This window comes from Apis florea, unplaced genomic scaffold (genome assembly GCF_048593485.1).
Source record: "Apis florea isolate Af1SG1 unplaced genomic scaffold, ASM4859348v1 contig_2989_pilon, whole genome shotgun sequence".
Taxonomy (NCBI): Eukaryota; Metazoa; Arthropoda; class Insecta; order Hymenoptera; family Apidae; genus Apis; species Apis florea.
The window spans coordinates 422,186-437,500 of record NW_028256685.1 but is presented as its reverse complement, the minus strand read 5'-3'; the positions used below and the strand labels follow the sequence as shown (position 1 = coordinate 437,500).

Sequence of the window (15,315 nt, the reverse complement as noted above, 5' to 3'; positions counted from 1 at the left end):
ACGCATCTTCGAATCGAAAATTAAAAAAAAAAAAAAATTGCTTAGGGATGTATGATTACTGATGAATTGATAGAAAAAAAAAAGAAAAAAAAAAATGAAATGAATGAAAAAAAAAAAAAATTAAACGTCGAGCATAGGAGAAAGACTACTTAGATTTATTTTTATTATGTCTTCAAAAAGACTTTAAATATAATATTTATATTGTGCCATAATTAATATTAACAAAACCTTAAGTATAAATTAATTGTTACGAAAGTTTTTAAATTTATCGGAAGGGGAAAATTGCAAAAACATAAAAAAAAAAAAAAATGGAGGAATGATAAAGATGATGAAAAGAAGAAGAAGAAAAAAAGATATCTCTACTGTCTAATCGATAATTGTAACTGTAACGATAGTTATTAAGAAAGAATCAGGTCATTTTTAAATGAATGCCGCATTTACAAGAGAGAAGCTAGGATTAAAGATATAAACAACAACGGTTGATTCATATCCGCTCATCAACATGTACAACAAACTAATTCGATTCGTGTAGCGTGCGCCCTTTTTCTCACACACACACACACTTATGCGAAAGAAGAACACAGAAGGAAAATATTGTAAAAAAAAGGAAAAGAATTGAACAATACCCGCCGTACTCTTCAGCGTGAGATGTATCAGTATGGTTCTTGCCAAAATTTGCGAAAAGCGCCAAAAAGCCCCCTTCGATGCGAGGGGATGATAATCATCGACCCGTTTCCAGCCGATATTTTTCTGGGTCTTATTTATTCGTAAGTTTCAACCGTCCCGGACACAAAGCACGATGGCTCTGAGAAACGGGTCGTTGACGCGGCACACTCGAAAGCACGAAAAGGGTAAACGCGTATGCGAAGATAAAATTCGCGATCGAGAGAGGACGACGTGTCGCGATGAAACGCGATCACGAATGATACGCGGAACGAACAGAAATTCTCAACGGTGATAAAAAGAAGCGGCGATACAAGCGTCGAAAGGAAATACCATTTTCATCGATCGAGCATTGGACGATCATCTTGATCCACCGTTGAGATTTTTCTTACGTTCGTTTTTTTTTTTTTTTTTTTCTATCACGGCGTCTGCAAATCGGTCTCCAACCACGGAACGCCAACAACGGAAACCGTGTCGGGTATCATCCATTCATTTATTAATTCTACATATCGTCTGTGACTTTGTCCTAATATATATATAATACATAGATGCAAATCGTCTCACTTCGAAAGGGAAAGAAAAGAAAAGAAAAGAAAAAAAAAAGAAAAGAAAAGAGAAACCTGTATTTTTTACGTTTCGCTCTCCCGTGTAAATTGTAAATTTCTGTCTTCTGTATCTCTGAGTCTTTTGCCTGTTCAACGTTATCACTGATGTTTATTATATACGATCGGTATGACGATATATATATAAGATCATCGATCAATCGATTACCAGGGATAGTTTAATCAATTAGTTAGCTCGCGAGGAAGGGAAGAAGGGGAAGAGGAAAGAGGAAGAGGACGAAGAAGAAAAAAAAAAAGAAAAGAAAAGAAAAGAAACGAAAGGAAAGGGAAGGGAAGGGAAGGAAGAACGTAATGTACGAAATATATATATAGATATTTGACGAGGAGTCGGATGGCACGTTATGTTAACTTTTTATGTATATAAATATATATATGCAGATATGTACGTATACATACATAACACGCATAAAAGAAAATATTATATAGGCCTATTTTGTAAGATTTCTCCTTGGTTTTACTTTTTATGTTAATTCTCTTCTTTTTTCGATTTGTTACAGCGATTTTTCGAGAGTGATTGTTTAAACGCGTCAAGGAGAACTTACTGGATACTTATTATTATTATTATTATTATTAATTATTATCATTATCATAATTATCGCTATTATTATTATTATTATATTAATCATGATTATTGCTATTATTATTATTATTATTACTCTTGCAATTATTGTAATAATAATTCTTAGCATTAGACCTATTATTTTTTTTTTTTTTATTATCGATTCAGTCGCGATTGTGATCGTTGAAATGTTGTTTTTTTTTTTTTTTTTTTTTTTTTTTTCCCTTAAATATCGATCGATCGCGATGTGTGCGCGTAAAATGCAAAATCTCTCAAGCTTCGAAGAAGAGAAAGAAAAGCACACCATATATACACACGCACACAAATATATACATATACACAATAATACGCTCTGCATCGCGTTAAACTTTCAGACCCACACACGAATGCGAATCGCCCACACATCGTGACAATTTATCGTTTTCTTTTTATTTTTATCGTTATTTTTTTATTATCATCATTATTATTATTATTATTTTTTTTTTCTTTCTTTCTTTCAACACTTCTCACTTATCACTTATCCTTGTCGTGATGTCGTAAAGAAAAAGAAAAAAGAAAAAAAAAAAGAAAAAAAGCGTCGATGGTTTCCATCCGTTTAATAAGATTAATTTTAGTCCCGTAATTTACAAATACGAAGCACAAATTATTAAGAGATAGACCGGGTCGTCGAGCGCAAAAGGATCCACGTGTTGCGAGCGTTTTATGCATATACATACACATAGACATAGAGAGAGAGAGAGAGAGAGAGAGAGAGAGAGAGAGAGAGAGAGAGAGAGAGAGATGATATAGTTCAATCAATTTTCCTCGATTCGATCCTCCGACGAGATACGAGGCACCGAATACTCGAATCAAATGTTTGACCCTTCATTATTCGTTATTGGCCGCATATTAGATTTAACATTCTCTCGTCATAGAGAATATATCGTTCGCCCGTGTTTTTTTTTTTTTTTTTTTTTTTCCATTCGATCTTTCATTCGATTTTCGATCGAGAGCAGAGAAAAAAGAAAAAGTTGAAAAAAAAGAGAAGAGGGAGAAAAAGGGGGAGAAAGCACAGGTAACACAGTCGAGAAATCTTTGTGGGAGGCAAAGTGAAACAAAAGGGAGAAAAAAGGGAGGGTGAAGAGGGGGGGTGGGGTGGGGGAAAGAGAGAAATATCATTCGCGACGTTGTGGAATCTTTCGTGGACAATCACGGCCCGACTATAATTGTAATTGTAAACAAAGTGCAACACGCTGCCTTGCTGAACAGTACAAGTACAAAACGAATACAAATACATAAAACATGTCTTCGATTTAATGGATGGAAATGATTCCGGTAGTTAAGATATCAAAAAAGTACGAGAGAGAGAGAAAAAAAAAAAAGATAAAATAAAATAAAATAAAATAAAAGAGAAAAAAAAAATGATTTAAAAGAAAAAAAGAGAGAGAGAGAGAGAGAGAGAGAGGGAGAGAGAAGAAGGGGAAGAACAAAGCGTTTTAACCGTAGGAAAATGGAAGAGAAAACGAGCCTCCGTTGTAAGCAGCGTTTCGCCGCTGTTCGTTCGAGCGTGTAGGAAGAGAGAAATTGTGCGACACGGCGTGCGTTCGTTCAGAAATACCTCAGTTGCCGTGGCCTCAGACATACAAAACGCCCGATAATTATCGTCTATCCGTCGTTATAAATATATATATATATATGTATAAAATATATATATATATTTATATATATATCTAAGCTAAGAGGCTTTCTTCTAAATTTTCTAAAATTTCCGTAAACGTGAACGAAACAATCGTTCGAAAGCGAATCCGAGCAATCGCGATTGTTCGAGCATCTTCGATTCGTGCACAAACTCGTTTCTCCTTTCCTCGATGGCCATCCGCTTTCTTCGAAGAACACGAAAGCGGATGGCCATCGAGGAAAGGAAAAATTCATCGTCAACCGATCGAGCTCGAAGGGACGATTCGTTCTCCGATTCGAATGGTTCGAAATCACTCAAGTCACTGCCAAACGAAAAATAAAAATAAAAAAAAAAAAAAAAAAAAAAAGGAATCGACGCGAGAAGAGCCTCCCCTCCGGTATATCGAGACAAAGAGTCGCGGGAAAAAAGAAAAAAAAAAAAAAAAGAAAAACGTTCCGCGTCTGAGGCCCGGCAATAATTACAGATTCTCATCTAAGCTACAATAGTTGTTGTACTTACTTGTCTTCTATTTTGTCACTACACATTGTCTGGGTATTAATGCGAGCAGGGTGACGCGCGTCGTTCCCCTTTCGTTCCCCGATCGATTGTTGTTCGATTCGACACGAGAAGAGAGAGAGAGAGAGAGAAGGAGGAGAAGGAGAAGGAGATCGAGAGATGATCTATTTGAGGAGAGATCAGAATCGAAAACGTGTGCACGGGAACGTCGCGCGTTTACCGCGCAACAACAGTCACCGTATTATTATATTTTACAGAATGCAAAGTATAGATATATAAATAAATGAATGAATAAATGAAATATATATATTGTTCCGTTATCGCCGTTATACCATCCGTGTAACATAACATTGCGAATAAATTTGCAGTTTATTATTAATCGAGAAAAGAGGGGGAAAAGAGAAAAGGGGAAAAAAAAAATAGAAAAAAAAAAAAAAAAAAAGGTAAATACGATTCTTCAGTGTGCTCCGTAAACGATTAACGAGCTTCTTTTTCCGCATATATAATGATATATCATAATATATCGCGTATATACGCATATAAATTTATATATATATATATATAGATATATTATATATATACATATATATATATATAAAAACAACATATTCGATTGAATTCTCCGCCCGGTTGTTTCGCCGTCTTGTGGATGCAAACCCCGGGGAAACCTTCGTTTCCTGATTATCGATATAATAACAAATGTACCTCTTGTCTTTCTTGCGTAGAAAAAAAAAAAAAAAATAAAGGAAGGAAAGGAAAAATGGATGGGCGGAAAGGGAAGGGAAGAGAACGCGAGGGAAACAAAGGAGAGGGGAAAAAGAGGAAAGAATGGGAAAGATGGGGATGGAAATGAGGAAATAAGGAAGAGGGGTTTGAGAACCGATTGATCAACGGTGGTCAATGTGTGTATTTATCGTATGTAGTATAGTATATATGAGAAACTTTGGCGAAGGATGGCTTCGCTCGAAACTGCGCTCCTGTGAAAATTATTTCGCTGTAAAACGGGAATTATTATTATTATTATTATTATTATTATTATTATTATCATTATCATTATTATTATTATTATTATCATTATTATTATTATTATTATTATTATACTATTATAGGGGGATATTGTTTCGAACGCGAGACCGGTTCAACGAACTTGCCGCAAAAAAAAAAAAAAATTCGAGCATTCCATATGTGTGTGTTGACGACGGACGAGGAACGGAGGATGAACTGAGGCGTTTTTTAGAATTAGAGAGAGAGAGAGAGAGAGAGAGAGAGAGAGAGAGAGAGAGAGTGAGAATGAAAAAAGAAAAAAAGGGGGAAAAAAGGAGAATGCAATTTATCGATCGCGAAAGATTAGGCGAAGCCGCGTCTCATCGATCGCGACTCAAATCGAAAAAAAGAAAAAAAAAAAAAAAAAAAAAAAAAGAAGAAGAAGAAAGCGGTGAACGGAGAACAGAGAAAAAAAGAAATGATATATATAGTTCAATATATACATATATATACAAAAAATTATATATATATATATGGCGGATAATGTCGAAATATTTTCTAATGCGCGTCGCGTCTTTAGGCTATTATTACATTAATTGTAAGACATTGCAATTAATTAATATATGTATGTAAGCGTTCATTCGTATTTTTCGATGCAGTAAAAAAAAAAAAAAGAATTATTATTGTCTTTATTATTATTATTATTATTATTATTGATTGATTGATTGATTGATTATTGATTATTATTGATTATTATTATTATTATTATTATTATCTATTAATTATTATTATTATTATTATTAATTATTATTATTATTATTATTATATAAAAATTCAATAATAGTTGTTGGTGTAATATTATGAAATAAATCTTTAACAATAGCAAAAGAGAACCTTAATCACGCTTTAATCTTTTTCAGCCAATTTATCCTCGCTTTCACTCCACCTGAATAACCTACCTCGAAAGAAATAATCCCGACGAGAACTTTGCGCTTCTCTCATCGAGAAATTAAATCGTTAAAATATCGTTTCTCTGATATTCGTTTTTCTTTCCTTTTTTTTTTCTTCTTCTTCCTCTTCTTCTTCGAACAAAATTCCTGACGACGTTAATTGACGATTCTCAGATCGAAGAGGAGAGAAAAAGAGTGGGAAATAGAAATAAAAAGCGGTACGGCGATAAATCACCGATCGATAGAATCGGCATACGGATCAATAGGGATGAACAGCGCGAGCAGTGACGCAAATAAAGGGTGCAGTGAGCGCGGCCAATGCAATTTATTTTCCTGTCGTATTGAAATACGAAATTTACCACGTTTTCAAAGAAGAGGAAGCCAAGGTAATTAAATAAAACGTCTGCGAGGGGAGGAGTGAAATAAGATGAAGAGGAATTAACGAAATTCGTTGGAGAGATACGTAATATCGATATATTACATCGTTCGACACGGCACATTGCGCGCGTCGGACTATAAAATACGTGAAAGAAGGGACCACGTTTGTGCGTGGGCGGTGGGATTGAGACACAGAGAAATGAATATTTCATGTACGAAGCGAGAAACGACGAAGGCCAATCGCATATTTCGTTCGTTTTCCAAAAACCAATTTTTGAAAAACTATCCTCACGTTTTAATTTCAATAATCTCGTTTTTTAATCTCAACGTACATCATAAATTCCTACGCGTGTTAATTAGAAAGATAACAATGTTCCGAGCGTCTCTTGTATTGCGCGCACACGTGTTTGTTGTTACGCCTTGAATTTTCTCGGAACACATTTGCGCGATGTTTACATTTCGAAGCGTATCGGCCGGAGGCGATATTAATTCGCGGAAACCAGAAATTCTAGGAAAATCGATGTCAACAAAATAAATTGGTCGTGAGAAACCTCAGTAGTTCGTCGACCGTCGTGCGTGTAACAACAGAGACACGTAAACGTAAACGATGTTTCTCGCAGCGGTAAAAATTATTGCGTAAAACGAATTGCGATTTCTTTAACGAATATCATTCTCGTTAAATCGTCCCTCGTCGTCTCTTCGCGCGCATAAAAAGGGAATCTACTAGAAATCTACGCTACTTCGCTCGTTAAAGCTCGCCGCGCTTCGTATAAATTATAAATTTACCAACGCGATAAAAATGTTCTCATAAATATTTAAAGACGGCGTTGAATATTAGTCGACCATGGACTCATCCTTTCGAGCAACGCGATCGAAGCGAAAGAATAATAATTCCAAGGCTGGGAGGCATCCCGACAACCGCTGGCCTGACTCTTCTCGAAAGACGGAAGCCGAGACCATGGACGAGCATCCTCGAGGAGAAAAAAGTAAGGAAAGAAAAAGCCGTACTACACGCGAGTTTTTATTAAGAGATAAATATATATACACGTGCTTCTCTTAAGGGAGTAATGGAAAAAATCCTTGGTGAGAAGAAGATCGGTGGCGAGCGGAGAGGACGGAGACGTGGTGCATGCTCGATGGCCTTGGAATAGCTCGACCTTGGCACTTGTGGTCTAGGCGTTCGTAGAGTAGGCGCGGCCCTGGGGCACGTCGCTATGGCGTCGCGACGAGCGTGCGCGAGAAAGCACCGAGGTGGTTTCCTCGCTCCACCTCGGCTGCACGGAGGCCAGCTAGACGGGGCAGCCGGTCAGACGCTACTCTCAGCCCAGAGCCGCGTCAACGTCCTTCCGTGTGCATCCCTTTCGACGTCTGCTAAAACCGACCTCCTCGTCGTCCACCGCGCTTCGTCTTCCCTTCTTCCCTTCCCTCTCGAAAAAAAACCTCTCTCGAGAGACTCTCCTCTCTTTTTCTCTTTCTCTCGACGAAGAGAATCCTCCTCTGCTCGTTGGGGGACGAGGTGCACAGGGGACAGGAGGTCTAAGCCAATCCTATCTAAGTCTGCCTCTTTCTTTCTTTCTCTCCCGAAAGGACGGTTGGATTTCGTTTCGAAATCGGTGGAAGGTGGTGGATCCGTGGTGCGCCCGCGCCCCTCCTCTCGCGTGCACGAGCGTGCGTAACGGAACAGGGAGCCGTCGGCGGCAAGGTCTGGCTTGACAACGCGCGACCACCTGTAGTTGTGGCCTCGAGCCACCCCTGACAGGCTCTCTCTCTTAGGGGCGAGCCTCCTTCCGTGTGCACTCCCCACCAGATCCTTCGACAGATCCGTCGGACGCATTGCCTGGACCCCGCGCCGTCGAGGAAGCGAAACCACGAAGCAGAGAGGAACCGGACGTCCAGACGCGTGCAAGCCTGCCAGGATTACCACCAAAATGAAGACGTCATCGTTCTCTCTACGCGTCATGCGACGGGTGAGTAATTGAACAAGCCTTTCTCTCTCTTTTTTTTTTTTTTTTTCTATCCATTCTATTCATTCCTCGCCGCGTTGACCTCGTTCGCGATGGAAAATTCGTGATTGGCGTGGCAACGATCGTGTCGCGCGTCGATCTTCGTCGAGACGCGTTTCCAGAACGTTCCACCCTCGTTTGATATCGTTTATCGAAACTCGTTGGAACTCGCTTCGCTCGTCTTTATAAAGATCTCGAATGTGTCACGGTGGTTTAGGGAAGGAAAACCGGGGAAATATCGGTTCTCTTTTCTCCTTTTTTCGTTTTATCCATTCGGTATCTGTCGCGTATATAACGCAGAATTACGAGGGATAAAACGTTCGCTTTATCCCGACTTGGCAACGCTTTTCAATTTCGAAACGGTTCGCTAAATTTCTACCAAGTTTGATCCCGGTTCGGGATAATATTTTATTTTTCGCCCGTGTTTTTATCTCTCGGGGCGGGGAGGGGTAACCGCGTCCCGTCCAAGGGAGATACAGTTTCCCGCGTAATGTGCTCGAGACGCGCACGATAAATAACGAGAGGTTTGGCAAAAATTGTTGGGAGAAATCGCGGGCGTGAGAAGAGACTCGGTCGCGCGCAAATCCGAGTTGATTTATTCGAGCTTGTGCCGAAACACGTCCCCGTTGCATATTCCATTCGAATGCATATTTAACCACGAATTCGCATCACCCATCACCACGTTGGCGTCTCTACACACGAGAAGCAGGGGAGGTGGGAGGACCAGGAAGAACATCCGTCAAGCACCGGCCCGGAAACCGAAGCGAATCGAACGGGGGGGTGGGGAGAGAAATTTCAAGGTGGAGAATTACTTACTGCCATTCAAGCCCTGTGATTCACGGCTTACGTACCTGTTCTATTTGGCGATCAATTATCCTTGAAAATTATCAATTATCCTCTATTTCTCCCTTGAGAGGTATTAAGTTGTCGTCTCAAAAAAAAAAAGAAAAAGAAAAAAAAAAGAAACCCTTCCCTTCTTCCGTCACTTTATTATTTCCCAAAAATATTTTTGAAGCGAGATAACAAATATAATATTTCGCATTTCTCGAAATCATCGAGAAAGAAATTTTTATTTCGGATATCAATTTCGAAAGGGCGCGCGATATCGCACGCGTTAATCGCGTGCAACGGGCTCCGCTCAAATTGGATTTCATCCGACAAAATGAAACGCATGTTGTGCGCGAAGGGATGATATGTATATTTTTTTTTTTTTTTCTATTGGCGCATATTCGTTTCAAATTCGTTTCTTCCCGAGAGGAGAGAAAGATTTCGTTTAATTTGCCCGACGCGAAATTCGTGGGAACAAAATTCGAGGATAAACTCGTTCGCTCTATCTAATCCCGCCCTTCTTCTTGCGGCGAGGCTCGTTCGTCACTGGATTTAGATTCTTCCTCCCCCCGGAAGAAACTTCGTTCCCGTGATAGACGATTAAATTGGAAAACGTGGTAGCGTGGTAATACGAAGGAGTGGTAGTAAACTTGTGACTCGTGATTAGTTAGTTTCGGTAGAACGATATTGTAGGAGAGCGTGTCGAGAGTGCGCAATTTCGTAATTCGTAATCGTATTAAAAAAAGTAAAGAGATACGGAGACGTTCGTATAATTCGTCCAGCCAGGCTTTCATGATTTTTCGTTCGATTGTTTCAGGAGTTTAGATATTAGGTGATATTGCGATTGATTTTTTAGCAGATTATTTTGTATCTCCCCGATTATGTATATAGAAGTATTCTCGAAATCGTGGTAATTTGATCGTGGACGTGCAAAAATAAGTCGAAAGAAGGAATAATATTTTTTCAGTTTAAAATTTCGCGTATAAATAGTTGGCTAATTCTCGATTGGACGAATGAATGAATTATCGATTTTATTCCACGCTTTTTATTTATCCTTGCATGCCAAAGGATTATTTAATGGAGAATTAGTCGATTTCGCTTGTATTGTCGAAAAAAATTTTTAAACGCGATTTATCTCGTTCGAACGAAAATTTTCAATATTATCCTCTCCTCTTTTCGATTTATTTTTTTATGGAATGGAATCATCACCGTTTCATTTTGGAGTGCATGCGAAGTGATGCTCGACGATAGTTGGGATAATAGAATATCAACTAGAATATCGAATAATCAATATACAAAATTTCTGCCATATATCCTTTTCGAGTCGTAATTTCCATTAACAAGATGATCCTGTTGAAATCTTTTTTAATCTCGAAGAAAAATTCTCTCGACAATCTCACAGACTCGAAAACTCGTTTCTAATGGATCCTCCTTTGTCCTTGAATCATCATTATAGGAATCGTACGTTATCGAAATTTTGGATAGAAATTTCTTTCGTTCTCCCTTCTTTTCTTTCATTTTTTTCCGCTTAGCTTTTATAATATTGAATTCCCGAAAGAGAGAAAGAGAGGGAGGGGGGGGGGAGAGAGAGAGAGAGCATTATCTAGATATTTTGCAAGATAGACCATTATTTTCACCTGACGCATGCAAAATACGAAGAGGGTTCACGAACACGTATAAAACTTCGTTTCATCGTTTTGGCCCCTTTGAACCGTGGCGGAATACAAAGAGGTATTTCGTGAGGCGTAATACAAACAATCCAAAATTCAAAGGAATTTCTCCCTCGCGGGCTATTTCCCTTGCCGTTTTTTATTGGAATATTTAGAAGCCTATAAAGCTCAGTTTCTCTATCCAGTCGGAGAAACTACAGTGCCCATGGAGAAATTAAATCGCTCGTGGGATACGGGATTTCGCAAAGGTAAAACAAGGATCCTTGACTTTTATCGTTTATCTTCTCGTTTTTTTTTTTTCTTTTTTTCATTCCAATTATTAAAAATTTCGCCACCAAATATCTCGGTTTCGTGTGTATGGACGAGATATCTCTTTCGCTCTCGAATGTTTCGAAGTGTAAATTAATAATTAATAAAAATTCGAATACAATACACTTATCGACAAACGTAAATTTCTTTATATTTTTCTCATTTCTTTATCTCGTTCTTCTATACTCGTTCTTCGTGCAGATTCAAAAAGAAACTTATCGTTGATCGATGTTGCACGTTATTCTCCAATCCCATCTCTCCAATTTTATTCCATAATTTAGAGAAGTACAAATAAATTTGCAAATTTAATTCGTTTCTCGATCGTTCAGCCAATAAGTGTATCTCGTTCGTATTATTGACGACGTCATAGAAATATCTCTTGCACCCTTTCGACGAATAATATATTCGTTTCCATTCTTCTCGTGGAGATCGGTGAGAACTGATCTATTTTTCGAATTTTCCTGTCATCGAAAACACTCGGAGGGAAAATCTTTTCGCCACCTTTCGCGAGACGAAGGCAAATTTTGTCTCGAAAGTTTTCTCATTTTCTCATCTGGAATAAAACGGAATACTCCTCCTCCTCCTCCTCATCTTCTTCTACAATTCTCAATGCGATTTTCCTGTGTAACAATCGATTCCTCGTATCACCGATTCCTCCCCTTTCGCTCGGTTTGACCGGAACAAGCTCGTTTCCTTCCCCTCGACGTTTCCACCTAACAACGCGTATATACAGCGGTGTACATCGCTGGTATAAATTAGTTTGAAGGGGTTAACGTCGATCATCACGAGCATCACTTTCCCCGCCTATATTATATCGTGACTTTATTCCGCGAAACGAGGCCAGACACCTCGTTTAATCGCGACCGTCGAGTGGAAAATTAAGACTTGATCATTGCGTATATTTTCACGGGGGTAACGTAATACGATTTGTTTAACAGGGATACGCGTTCAATTGAGGGTAGAATGGTAACAAAATTCTAGCAATAGAATAGTAATGCTTTCGAATTTTTCTATCGTATGAAAGTAAAGGATATTGAGAGTCGTGCGATAAACGACTGAGAAACAGTTACAATTTTTTATTACACGAGTCTCGATATCGATTGAAAGCGCGATTATTATACGTATATATATATATATATATTTAGGAGAGGTGATAAAATTAATTTTTAAAACTGGCGGAGGATAATTTAATTTCCTGTTTGACAAGTGACACGGCCGTGTTTGTTTCTCCTGTCAACTGTTTCGCTTCGGCTTTCACGGATAATATTGACCAGTCTCTGCGCAACATCGTGCAATTAACTCGGAGGATAATTGATCGCGACTATTGATGAAAAGTGCTCGTGTATCATATCGGGGTTAGTTTCTTTTCCCGTCGGACGATGGAGAAAGAAACGCGTCGAGTTTGAAGATGTTGCAGTTCCATTTCAATCGATTAAATTAGAAGGAATCGTCCATTAAGTTTATTTTATTTTCGATGTTGCAAAGAGAGAATATTGGAAAAGAAAAATATATATATACTTGGACGAGTCGTGGTTGTTTTTTTTTTTATTTATTTTCAAAGTTTTTGCACCAAAGAATTTTTTCATTAATCACTTTCATTCTCCCGGAAAAGAAAAACTTCTCGAATTAAAGAGAATTTGGTGAAGATTTTCGCGAACGTGGAGTGGAGATCTGAACGAACGCTAAATCTTCCGAATAATTTTCTCTTGAATAATTGTCCTCAATTTCTCCAATTACTAATCTCATTTATTAACTAATTCAATCCAAGCAAAGAGATTTGCGATTCCGAAAATATCGTCGTTCGTTTCGTTATAAGACAAAACACGAGATCTGTTCGAACCGTTCAACGCGCGATTTTCGATGGAAAAGTTTTATTTTATAGCTCGCGAGAAAATGGATACCCTCTCATCAGCAGCAAGGTCGCCCTCCCTCTCATCATCCTGCTCTCGAATTAAAAGTGAATACGCTTTCAAGGGGGGATCGAAACGTGATCACCATTCTCGAGGCGTGCACACAGAATGTTAACACGGGACGGGATCAAACGTGGATAGTCAAGCTTGGAGATTCGCGTACGGTCACGCGTAATCGGATTGGCCACCGCGTCGATCTTCGTTCGAGGCGGTGCATTCGATCGCCTCTAGCGTTCATCCATGGAAATCTAATGGACGCGACAAAGGCAAGGGAAAATTTTCCAAACCTTTTCCTTCCCCTCTTCTCCTGTTTTATTTAACTGTTATTCGTGCTACGCTTTCCCGTGACCGGAATAAGCAATATTCGGGTCGAAACAGGGAGAAATTTCATCCACCGTCGCCTTTTCCACGACGACGAATTGGCGGCCATCTTTAAACGCGCACTTTGAAAGTGGATGAGAGGGTGGATCGACGATATAAAAGGCTCGTCATATATACACCGTCGAAATCGCCCTCTTTGCGCGATCGTGTCGTTGAAACGTTTCCTTCTCTTTTTCTTTTTCTTTTTTGGGAGGGGAACCGTATACGTTCTCTCTCGAAGCTTTCTCGTCCTTCGCAACCAAGACACGTGTAAGGCGTTGCGCGAGAAGCGCAAGCGTTGCTCTCTTTACAGTTATTCAAGATCACGTGAAATTCTAAAGTTATTATCAGTTATCAGAAATCTTTCAATTCGCTCTTAACCAATAGATTGTTTAGTATCGGTATACTAAACAGTATAATTCAGTATAATTCGTAATTATAATTGACCCTTCTTCGCGACAACCACGGTCGAACAATAAATTAATTTGTTCTCGAAATTTAATCGAAATCTCGATCCTAATTTCGTCGAACGTGAAAATAACGAGAAAATAGCGTCACGTCCTTCCCTTAGCTGGTGGTCCCATAACGGTCGAAACGGACGTGTGTTCATATATATATATATACGGACCTTATCTTTGTCAAGTAATACCCCCTTTGAAGATTCGAGCGAGGATCTTTCGTTAATATCGAGGATCAAGAGGGGAAGTTATTCCGCTCGTATGCGAGATTCCAGGAATCTTCTCGCTATCGGCGCGGATGAAACTCGATGGTTGAATAGGAGAAGCGAAGAAAACACGCCGCTTCTATATCAAATTTCGCGTGTATGAAAAGGATTTCTAACGTTTGCCAACCGCATCTCTCTCTCTCTCTCTTTCTCGAGGTTTGGAATCGATGACGATCCTCTCGTTTCGTATCCGTCCATCCTCTCCTCAATAGTCGGAACAAACGAGAGCTTTCGCGACGATTATTACTTTCTTTTCTGTCGAAGAAAAATTTGTCGTATGGACAAAAATGACTGGTGGTGGAGGAGGAAGAGAGAATTACGTCGTCGTCCATTAAAACGTATTAAGAGACGTCGTCTCGCCGTTAAAACACGACGCGTCGCGTCGAGGAAAGGTCAGAGGGCGGGGCGGTTCGACCGGTAATTGATCCTTTGGAAACCGCGAGGACGAGTGGCGGAGTTTCCGGTTTGCGCCGTGTTTCGAACGAAGCCTTGGGACGAGAATTATATCAACGATCATACCTTTTCCTTCTCTTATTCCTCGACTGAATAAATTCAATTAGATTCCGACGACTTCGAGGATCGTTGTTTCGCATTCGATTCATCCGTGCACGTGGAAGAAGACGCGTCTCCTTGTAACTCGTTTTGTAAATCCCACGTCGCGTAATAAGATTTCTTCTCGTTAAACTTCTTCCCCTTTCGAAGGCACGCGTCCGTTTCGAGCACGATAATCGTGTCGTTTCTCTTCTGGTTGATCGAGGCCACGATCCTCTCAAATGTCTCTCAAATTGTCGCGAGCCCATCGATGGGATCGGAGCCCGTCATCCTGGACGATCGTTACGACATTGGAAACGATAAAAGCGAGGCGATAACGCGCGACTGGATTAGAACGCGGGTGGCGCAATAAACGGGTGGTGGTAAGCTTTTGAAAGCATAAAAAGGAGGATTTTTCTCGTCGAATTCGATGATTCCGCTTCCGATCGACGTTTTTATTTCCGCGGCTCGAGGATTATCTCTCGCGATAATGGCGGTGGCGGGTGGGTCGTAAATCTTTGCACGAATTGTGGTGTTGCGCTCTCCGACAATGGGCGTGGAGAATCGTTTCTTCTTGGAGGGCACGTACCAATTTCGTTTCCATTCGATCGAGCAACAAAAATCCAATTCTTGGCTTCTTTTCTTCCGGG

The 15,315-nt window shown here is 39.5% G+C and overlaps 1 long non-coding RNA gene across 1 annotated transcript; it reads left to right on the top strand.

Moving 5' to 3' along the window:
• The first annotated feature begins 6,891 nt into the window (after positions 1-6,891).
• Positions 6,892-8,228, top strand: LOC147657674 (uncharacterized). The gene is made up of 3 exons (XR_015291991.1): positions 6,892-7,316; positions 7,392-7,413; positions 7,918-8,228. It is a non-coding gene; the product is annotated as an uncharacterized LOC147657674 (long non-coding RNA).
• The last annotated feature ends 7,087 nt before the right edge of the window (positions 8,229-15,315 follow it).